Genomic DNA, 11101 nt, shown 5'->3' with positions numbered 1-11101 from the left:
GGTCGATGCCATATACCTTGATTTTAAAAAAGCATTTGATTCGGTGCCCCACCAGCGTTTACTGAGCAAGCTGGAGAGCTATGGCATCGCGGGAACTCTCAAGAGATGGATCGCCTCATTCCTTCAAGATCGCCAGCAACAGGTTGTGGTGAGAGGCTGCTCCTCTCCATGGGCACCAGTCACTAGCGGCGTGCCTCAGGGCTCTGTTCTCGGCCCTACCCTGTTTATATTATATATTAATGACCTGCCCAGAGTTGTCGACAGCGCCATCAAGATTTTTGCTGACGACACAAAGATATACCGTAGTGTGTCTCACAGCAGTGGGTCAGAGGAACTCCAGAGGGATCTTGAGGCGGTCATCACATGGTCTGACAGGTGGCAGCTCCCATTTAACGATGCTAAATGCAGGTCACTTCATGTGGGACCGAGAAACCCCTGCCATACCTACAAGATGGGTGGAGCCGAACTAGAGCATACTCGTGCAGAGAAAGATCTTGGAATCTTCCTTGATGATGAGCTGAAGTTCCGCATGCAAGCCGCTGCAGCATCCTCAAAAGGAAACCAGTTACTTGCTCTCATCAAGCGATCCTTTCTTTGTATCGACAGGGTTACCCTACCCTTGCTGTTCAAGACACTTGTAAGACCCCACTTAGAGTATGGCAACCTGATATGGGGACCCTTCAACCGAGCCGACCAAAAGTTGATCGAGCGAGTGCAGAGGAGAGCCACAAAGCTTGTTCAGGACATCAAGCACCTACCATACCAGGAGCGCCTCAAATGCCTGAGCCTGCCATCCCTCTACTACCGAAGGAGAAGGGGTGACATGATCGCCATGTACCAGATCTTCAGTGGAGGTTTAGATGTCCAACCTGAGAAATTCTTCACACCTGCCCCTGGAGTTGGTACAAGAGGTCACAACAAGAAGTTGAGGAAGCCCCAGGCCCAATCAAGAGTCAGAAGACACGCACTTTCAACAAGAGCTGTGAATGACTGGAATGCGCTTCCTCCTTCTGTGATCCTGGCATCCACTCTCAACCAGTTCAAGGCCAGATTGGACGATCACTGGAACCGAATCAAATACTTCATCCCAGATTAGTATCCACGAGAGTCCTCAGTTCAGGAGCTCGATGCGAGCGGGACCCTACAGGCCATAGTGGCCATCAAAATTCCCGTATTGGTAAGGTAAGGTAAGGTAAGGTAAGTACTGAGCCTCATTTTCTTTTTCTTCCTCATTCTGTGTGTATCCAGAGATACATTCGTGAACGGCCATCAACGCTTGGAAAGCGCTGTCCATTTATCTGCGGATATTTCCAAACTGGACGCGTGAGGCTCTTTCTGTCACGAGAGCTTCAGCGCGCCGGAAAATCCTTGTGAGAGCCGCCCGATGACGACCTCTCACCTGTCTGAGGTGCCGCCACTCCTCGTTGGAGCATTGGCCTTCTCGTGGTTCTTCTCGGGCTGTAGTCACTGCAGCTTGTCCTTGACCTGCAGCGGCTGGTTCAGCTGGTACTTCTTCCATGTCAGCGGTTTCTTCTTTGTCACTTTCCCCCATTCGCTCTAGAGACGGGCTTGCTTCTCCACTTGCCATAGTTCAGGATCCGGCCCGGAGGACCAGCAAATGTCGCCGACAAACTGTCGCTCGGAGTTCTTTTCTGGTTGGATGTGGACTGTATTTTATTCGGTGAGTTTGTGCGACATTCGTAGCCCGCCCGCCTGCTATGTGAGCTCCTGGGTTTTTGATATTCGGCGATTTTCAGTAGTAGATAGACGTGAAGATTTCCCGTAGAGGATTTATTGAAGTATACGCGAAGCAAGAAGCGGAAGCAGTTGTGAAGAAAACCGGTAGATAAAACACGCAGACACGGAGCACAATTCACATTCGCTGTACAATCTGAAGCACTGACACTGCCCCGCCGGGCGCGGCTGCGCGCAGGAGAGTCGGTCTGCGCGCGTGCTTCTGTACTCTGTCCCCGCTCAGCCGGGCGAGGCGTCGAGCGGGGCAGATCAGTCCGTGCGCACAGCGCGACGGTCGAAGTGAGACTCTGCCGGGGTCGTACGTGACCCACATTTTATACGCAATGCTTAAGACGTGTGCAAAACGAGTGCGAACTTGCACTGCAGCGGGGAGGTGGCTGAAGGCGCCAGCTTGGCGGCCTACGTGCCTTAAAACGACGTGTCTTTAATTTATATCTCGGTCTCGGTGGCGGCCGCGGCGCTGCTGCGGCTCGGCAGCGTCGGCGGCACGCGTACCGACCGCCGGCCGCGTCTGCTCGCGGCCCCGCCCTGCACAATGCCTCACAACTCATCCTGAGTCTGGACGGGGTGACGGCGGTGCGGCGGCGGGACGGCTGCAGCGAGCGGCGGCGGCGCCGCGGTGGCACGGCGGCCGGCCGGCTATCACGGCGGCACAGCGGTAGCGCGGGTTTGTCCGAGCACTTTCGTCGGTGACAGCCATAATAAACGGGTATGGGGCCCTTACAGCTGATCCCTGATTGGCCGGCAACGGCCCTCAGAGGCCGGCAAGGTCCCCCAGAACCCGGCGTGGGGCCCTTCTGGAGATAAGTGTGACTACACAAGAGACCATGGGGTGTTCTCACAAGCCCTGTGGTGTCCTTTCCAGTTGAAGCGTGGCCAGCGCGAACCCTCTGCTGCCAGCAGGGTCCCTCGGGCCCAAGGGGACCCTAAACCTTATAACGGACATGTGCCCCTCGCCCCTGGCTATGCCGTTGAATCCAAGTGATCAGGGGCTGTTCAGGTGATCAGGGGCCTCTCAGGTGACCAGGGGCCTTCCAATTGACCAGGGGCCCACCAGGTGACCAGGGGACCTTCTGATAACCGGGGGCCGGTTATACCAGGAGCTCCACGGGTACCTAAATGCCTTCATGTGACTGCAGGGGCCCTTCATATAACCAGGTAATCCCCGGGTAAACATGGCCCCTTGGGCGACCAGGGTTTCTTCAGGACACTGGCCAGGGGCCACCCAAGGGATCAGAGACCCCTCAGGTAGCTGGGGGTCCCTTAGATAACCAGGGGCCCCTCAGGTAACCAGGGGCCCCTCAGATAACCAGGGGGTCTCAGGTAATTACGGGCCCCTTAGGTAATCAGGGGGCCCACAGATAACCAGGGGCCCCTTAGGTAACGCAGGGCCCCTCAGATAGCCAGGGCCCCTCAGGTAATCAGGACTCCTTCAGATAACCACGGGCCCCTCAGGTAACCAGGGCCCCCTCAGATAACCAGGGGCCCCTCAGACAACCAGGGGCCTGTCAGATAACCAGGGACCCCTTAGGTAGCCAAGGGCCCCTCAGATAATCAGGGGCCCCTCAAGTGACCAGGGGCCCCCCGGGGCCCCGTGGCCCCCCTTGGGTACGTCACTGCACTCAAGTGACCCAAAGGGCCCACTTGCATGTTTGATGCCAAAGGGGGAGGCCATGGCCTCTTGGCCTCCCCCCTGGATACGCCACTGGACTGACACTGAATACGTTCAGTCAAATGGTTTAGCCATGGGATCTCCGTTAACCCTCGCCCCGTTGGGGGGGGGGCATTTTGGCCCCCCCTGTGGTTTTTCCTGAATGGCAAGAAAACGGCGGCGCGCAGCGCCGCCAAATTTTCACTACCTTCCCGGACATCAATTTGACACCTTCACACCAAATTTCAAGTCTTAGGTCACCTTAGGTCAGGAGTTATTGAGGTCAAACTGAGGTCATGTTCGAGCAAAAATGAGCAAAAAACATGCAATCTTGAAACGCTCACCAAATCTACAGTTATCAAGCAATTTCAAAGTTCTTTATATGGTCTAGTAGACAAAAAGGGGCGCTACAAAACTGCTATCTCGGATTTTCAAAATTTTTGGTTTTTGACCAAAAAAAAATCAAAAAATTGTTTTTTTTAGAAAAACTTATGAAAAACCCAAAATTTTTCCGAATTTCGAAAAAACCGGAATGTATGTGATAGTCCCAGCGCTCTTTTATATACATACCAAATTTCAGATCAATATCTCATTTTTTGGCCAAGTTATAGCGAAAAAACTGTTCAAAAATGATGACGTCAAATTTTTGAACTCAATTTTTAGCGATTCTAGACCACGTACGGCAAAACAAAGACCACCATTGAACTCCCCGTGACGAGCTGCATCGATTCGATACCCATTTTATGCAAAAATATTAACTTTGAAATTTGACCTAATTTGACCTGACCTTGACCTGACCTTGACCTGAACTTGACCAAAACGTGACCTAAGCTGGCCCCAAAGGCTGCCTTACCCACATAATCGCATTTGTCATGTAAAATGGACCATAAAACATGTATCACACGACACTTTCATATTGTGACCCCCCGTGACCTGACCTCTGTGACCTGACCTGGTATCAGTGACCTCAAATAGTAATATATGTGTTTGAAGAACATTTCCCCATCGATGATTTTCAATGAAATGCATTTTACTCGATTTTACAACGCATTTCTTGAAATGCCTGTAAACGGTGAAAATTGAACCTTTGACCTGACCTGTGACGTCATCGGTTTGACCTAGGTCAATAAAATTGGGTCACAAGGTAGTTCCCCGTTGGGGCTATCCAACGCCGTTTACCGCTTGTCGCTATGTTGCGTGGTTCTCGAGATCTTAGGGGGGGGGGGCAAAATGCCCCCCCCAACCGGGCGCGTTGCTCGGCAGAGCACAACGGGGCGCGGGTTAAGTCCAGTAGCGGCTTGCTTGTACATGGAAAACCTGGAGGAAGAAAAGTACAAACATATCATGGGTCCTGAGTGCACCTGGATTCGTTACATTGACGACGTGCTCGTAATAGTTCCACACGATATGAACCTGAAAGAGAAGGTTATTGCCCTGAATGCCGTCGATCCGAAAATCCAATTCACAATTGAAACCGAAAACAGCGGAACGATTCCTTTCCTGGACACACTGGTTATTAGGTGCGGAAGTACAGCAAAATTTAAGGTATACAGAAAGCCTACAAATAAAGAAGACTACGTCCACTTCCTTTCAGGACACAGCGATCGCGTAAAAAGTGGCATAGTCATCGGCTTCTTCCTCCGAGCATTCAGGATTTGTAGCGAAGAATTCCTCGACGAAGAGGTCATCCATATATACGAAACGTTTACAAGACTTCATTATCCAAAAGGTTACTTAATTCGGCTCCAAAACAAGGCGAAAGAAATAAGGAGGAAGAGTGTAGAAGAAAAGAAGAAACAAAAACAAGAACAAAAGAAGCGAGGACGATTCATAACGATTCCCATCTCGAAACAAGCGAACGAAATAGCGACTAGTCTACGATCAGCTGGAACCAATGTAGCCATCGTTTCAGGATCAAAGATTCAAGATTTAGTGCGACCGAAGATGGTGAACACATCAGACAACAGTGTTATATATAAGATACCTTGTTCTGGACCATGTTCAAAATCATATGTCGGTGAAACGGGGAGGGGTTTAAAGACACGACTTCAAGAGCACAAACGTGATGTTCGAAATCATAATGTGTCCAATGCGATGGTGCTTCATATAGAAAAGTGTCATTATCTTCCAGCTTGGGACTCAGCTACAGTGATGGAAAAGGGCATGTCAAAACCGATTAGGAGAGCCATGGAAGCTGCATATATTTTACTTGAAGACACTGTTAACATAAAACCAGGCTTCTACAGCTGGTCCAGGATAGGTGCGAAAATGGTGCTTAAAAACAAATAGCTATATCTATAGGAGTGTCTCTGTTATCATGTGTCAATGTGTCAATTCCAATGCTGTGATTATGACTTACAGAATAGTTTAAACAGAAGAACGATATATCATTTTAGTGCGAGATTAGATATCACTTATATTTCAAAAAGGTAAAACTGTATTTCGTGCAGGCTGGTTGTCTTCTATATTTTTTATCAATGTAAAGCCTATATCTTGTTTCCACTGACGAAGGCACTTTGTTGTCGAAACGTCTGATCTTATTACATTGTTTTTTTGGATTGTCATTGTCGTTGAGAAAAACATCGGGGATTGAGCAGACTTTTCAACAACACTCACATTCTGGAGTTCCTCTGTGCTTCCGCTTCTCAGTGTGGTCACAAGCGTCGGCTGCTGTCCTCCGGCTCTGGTCGGTCGAACTGAAGAGGCTTCTCGCGGGTGACCCCGAACTGATGGCGGCTCCCAGATGGCGTCTCCGGCTCCATCTGCAGACTGTGACTCTCGGCTGCTCGTCTGTGACTCTCGGCTGCTCGACTGTGACTCTCTCTGGTTGGGTGGCGTACCCTTTTATGGTTTGAGGGGAGGGGTGACTGCCACGCCCTTGCGCCGTCATCTTCCTCTGTCTTCCTCTGGTGGGTGGGTCCGTAAGATGGCGCCCTCTGTCCTGTTTAGTCACCTTGCTCCTCTGTGCCTGCAATTTTTGGCCGTCGAATCGTCTTCGTGTTGAGTGCTTTATCATTTTAGCAATCGCTGGCATAAAGCAATCCCTGAAAGGTTTGTGATCTTCGAGCTTTAGATTTTTCAATTTCATTTTATTCAAACTTTTGTTTCACTCCGTTTCGTCTGCCGTAACGCCCCTGTGACGTCACTCTTGCTCCGCCCACCGTCCCGGGCGTGGCTGTAACGCAGCGCCTTCTGTCCGCGGTGGGGACGTCTGGAACTACGTCTGTACTGCCGGAGGCTGTTGCTAAGGTCAGCACGTACCGTTGCGGTGTGACTCACTGTTGTGGTGCGTCTGTGGCTACGTGAGACCCAATGTGTTACGTGCCTTAAGCCTGCGCACAGCCTCACAGTGTGCCGTGCCGACGTCTGCTTGTAGCTTCAGCTGCTTTGTAATGACTACCAATGACTCATCCTAATGTGACTGTCTTCAGAGGTGCTTGTCTTAATTGGAGTTTAATGGCGGCCCATTCTGTGCGGACAGTGAGAAATGATTGGGGAGGGTGGACCTGGGTACTGGTGGGAGGAGGGAGGGAATAATGACAAGGGAGGGAAGCGTGCGGCAGCGCTCTGCTCAGCTGCGCGTCACCCGGCCGGCCATGCCGAAAAGATACTACGTTAGATGGTCAAGATGTAGCGTGCTACAATATGACAAAACGAAACAACACCTAATAACTCACATGGTTTTATGGACACAGTATACAATGGTAAAACAGTGCTATTATATGATATATGCAATCAGTTAAGGAAATGCATTGAACTTCATTGAACAATGCAACACAATTGTTATGAGTATGATCAACTAACTCTGAACGAATATGTCACTGAGTGAACAGTCCTCCTCCATTTTGGAGCACATTTAGCTTCATTATATCGCAAAGCACATTGGCTATGTATCGCACCCCTCCCCAGGTGCGACAACGGCACACCTCAACTCGGTGTCCGCCATTCCCTGGGCTCGTATATCAGCAGCCTGTACGTGCTGCCGCTACTCACCGTATATATACAGTCGTTTGACCGTCCGTCCCAGGTCAGCCAGGTGACTGATGGTGTCGGCAGCCACCCCCTGGAGCGACACTGACAGACCATACTCGTCCCATTCCGGCCACCTCGGCTCCGTCACCTCCGGCCCTGTCGGACAGAGCTGTGTCAGCTGACTGCAGTCGGACAGAGCTGCCGCCAGCTCCCCGCTGCACCACTGACACCAGAGTGTCAGACACTGACACAGCCAGCACTAGCACAGCCGAGCGGCTGCACAACGATATTTTTAGCAACAGCATACATACGTAAATATTCAAATATGAGCAACATAAGTATTACGATTTTTGCAAGGCACATTGGTTTGGTTTAGGCACTAGGCAGCCAGTCAAGGTACAGCGTGTCCCGAAATTGATGCGCGGTTGGTGCCGCATGTTATGTTGTCCCTCCCGAGTGCTGAACAACTGCAATTTTACCGGCACTGGCACCACTGACATCTTGCTGGTCACACGATCACGTGAACCAAGCGACTAACCCGACCGCGGCCGGTAGTGGGCGCGGGAGGCCACTCTTGTCCAGACAGGCAACGTGGAGAAACTGCATATCACCAAAAGTGAAAAGGCACAAACTACCGATCCGCTACCGCGCGGTGGGGATGATCTAGGGCGGTGTGACCCAGGTACCGGATGCCAGAGAATTGGGCGTCAATTCTGCGACAATTAAACTTTGGATGGACCGCAAATGATCAGGAGAGACACTCAAGAACAGCACAGGTCGAGGGCGGAAGACTGCCTTCAGCCGAGTGGCGAAAATCGTGATTGCAAAGTCGACCTTTAACCCTCGCCGGCACAGGGGGGGGGGGGGGTGATGCAACCCCCCCCCCCCACCTAAGGTTTTTCGCGAATAACTCGCGTAAAAAGCGCCCGATCGCGACGAAACTTTTAGTACCCTCGCATTAATCAATTTTACACCTACCCTGAAAATTTCATGACCCTGACCCAAATGACCTTTGACCTGTGACCTCTTTTCCGAGACCATGTTTGGCCGGAATCGCGATTCGGCGTATGTCGGCTCGCATTAGCCGCGCGTTTGCAAGCTTTTCGTGGTTTCAAACGTTCAAACATGTGATATGATGTTGCTCCCATACATTAGGGTGGGTTTCAAGGTCACCTGAAGGTCAGGTCAGGTCATTGACCTTTGGTGACCTCGGGTGACCTCGGTTCACTTTTTCGAGTTTTACATGTTTCTAGGCTAGTTTTTGGAGCTGAATTCGAATTTAGCAACCATTTGAACATTTACGAAGTAGTTTTGGTGCCTTCGTAGCATGTTACGAAGCTGTCAGAGGCGGTTGACACGTATTACGAATACCCGTCACAACCCCTACCGGTTGACATGACCTGACCTGACCCGACCTGGTCTAAATGCTTAAAGACATCATCTCTGATCAAAACTGACACGATATTCGTGATCAGCGCCCCGGAAAACCACATAGCAGCCACTCTTTACGACTTTCTAACAGGTCCCGATTTTCCCGGTTTTCGGGTCATTGACCTGACCTGGAAGGTCACCCGATGACCTAGGACCTTAAAATTGGGTATCACCGGCTTCGTCTCGTGACGGGCAACACGCTCGTTTTTTTTCTGCGAAGCTCTAGCTCGATCAGGGGCCAAACGCGAGGGGGGGGGTTCGTACCACCCCCCCCCCTTGTGCCGTCGAAGGACGCAAAATGGCCTGTGCCGGCGAGGTTTAAAAAGCACCATTCAACACAGCTGACAAGAAAACTGAATGAGATGTATGTCCCAGCATCCAAATCGACCCTCCATCAGTATTTGAAGACTATCTTGAAGCTGAAGCTGCTCAGCTTCAGGATGCAGACTTGGCCTACCGTGGTCCAGAAGTGCAGGCAGCTGGATTTCGCCAAAACCCACAAAAACTGGACCATTCAGGACTGGAGATGCGTCCTTTTCAGTGACAAGGTGTCCTTTGTGGTCTCTAAGCCCCTAACTGCCAGAACGATCGAAATGTGGGCCAACGGCAGCTCCGATGAGTCCGCTGTCGAGACGGTGAAACGTCTGCTGAAGAATCTCATTTGGAGCATGGTGAGCTACAGAGGCGCTCTGAGCTTCACGAGGTGCCTCGGGAACAGACCGTGACTGCTTATTACTATGTCAGCGAGGTGCTGAAGAAGACTGATGCCACAAAGATGCTGAGGGAAAAGGTAAATGGTTCAAAAACCAGAGTCAAACTTTTGTCGGACATGTCCAGGGCCATTTTCCAGCAAGAAAGGACTCCAACTTATCACGCCAGGAAGACCCAGGACTGGTGCCGAGCGAGGCTCCCAGGCCTCTGGGAGATGGGGACATGGTCTGCCAACAGTCTGGACCTGTCCCCGATTCAAATTATCTGGACAATCGTCAGAAAAGAGCTCAGCAAGCTTCCAGGGCTAGCTCAGAGAAGAGGCTGTTTCAGAAGATATAAACGGCATGGCGTTGTTTCAAAGGAGAGACTCTTGACAACCTGAAACGTGACACGCTAGAGTGCAATATGCCGTGTATGCAACTGAATGGGGATTACGATAACACATAAGCCGTGAAATAAATTCGAGCACTTGATAAGTTATTGAGGATAAAACAACCGCGCATCAATTTCGGGACACCCTGTATAGTAACGGATCAGGTTGGTAAACTACGTAAATATATGGTTCGTAGTGGTTGCAGTCCAACTATTTCAAATTACAATAATTGCTACAATAATATTTCATGCATGCAATTGATGCTCACACTATATGCAAATGCATGCATTGCATCACTCTAATAGTACCATATAACACAAACAAGGATGTAAGATGTTGGCTGAATTCGAACGGTTCGTCCATTTGCCGTCTCCCTGTCCATTTGTATATCCATATGCATTGTCCATTATACCGGCATTACATGTATCGATCCGTGGTATCTCACCTCTGACATTGAGGCACTTGAGGCCCTCCGGCAGAAACCCTATCCGTCGCGGGAGGTCGGCGGCGGTGATTGATATCCGCTCCACAGTCTCCCCTGAGATCCGCAGCCCAGTCAGCTCGCCGATACCGACTCCGGCCGGAAGGATGATAGTTTTGGAGCCCACCCTGATCATGGCACCACGAAGTTGACTTGGAATAGTAGTAATTTGTGCTGGAAAGGTGATTGAACCAATGTCAGGCATTTGCCTAGCTCAAACATAAGTGTAGGTACACTTACAAGTGTAGGAAGTACAAAGTGCAAACTGTTTGTGGCTACAATGCTGTGATGATTCCGTGTCTTAGTGAATATGTATTTAATCAAAACGATGTGAATTTCATAAATTATTGTGACTTTCCGTAACAGAATAGTCAACGAATAAAATGATAAAGGGTCTTTGACATATAGGGAAAACAAAAAAATCACAATTTACCCTCGCCCCCTTGGGGGAGGGCCAATTTGCCCCCCCCCCCTGTGGTTTTTCCTGAATAGCAAGAAAACGCCGCCAAATTTTCAGTACCTTCCCGGGCATCAATTTGACACCTTCACACCAAATTTCAAGTCTTAGGTCACCTTAGGTCAGGAGTTATTGACGTCAAACTGAGGTCATGTTCGAGAAAAATGAGCAAAAAACATGCAATCTTGAAACGCTCACCAAATCTACAGTTATCAAGCAATTTCAAATATCTATAAATGGTCTAGTAGACAAAAAGCGGCGCTACAAAAC

At 50.1% G+C, this 11101-nt stretch overlaps 1 long non-coding RNA gene across 1 annotated transcript in view; it reads right to left on the bottom strand.

The window, feature by feature from the left end:
• Positions 1-6273: 6273 nt before the first annotated feature.
• LOC122388129 overlaps positions 6274-11101 on the bottom strand; it is a 54454-nt gene continuing 49626 nt past the window's right edge. Inside the window, exons 3-4 of the long non-coding RNA XR_006257736.1 lie at positions 10339-10548; positions 6274-7534 (exon numbers count right to left, since the gene is read on the bottom strand). This is a non-coding gene — a long non-coding RNA (uncharacterized LOC122388129). The remainder of the gene's footprint in view (positions 7535-10338; positions 10549-11101) is intronic.

This window comes from Amphibalanus amphitrite, unplaced genomic scaffold (genome assembly GCF_019059575.1).
Source record: "Amphibalanus amphitrite isolate SeventyFive unplaced genomic scaffold, NRLGWU_Aamphi_draft 000309F_arrow, whole genome shotgun sequence".
In the NCBI taxonomy this organism is placed as follows: Eukaryota; Metazoa; Arthropoda; class Thecostraca; order Balanomorpha; family Balanidae; genus Amphibalanus; species Amphibalanus amphitrite.
This window is presented reverse-complemented; position numbering and strand designations above follow the sequence as displayed.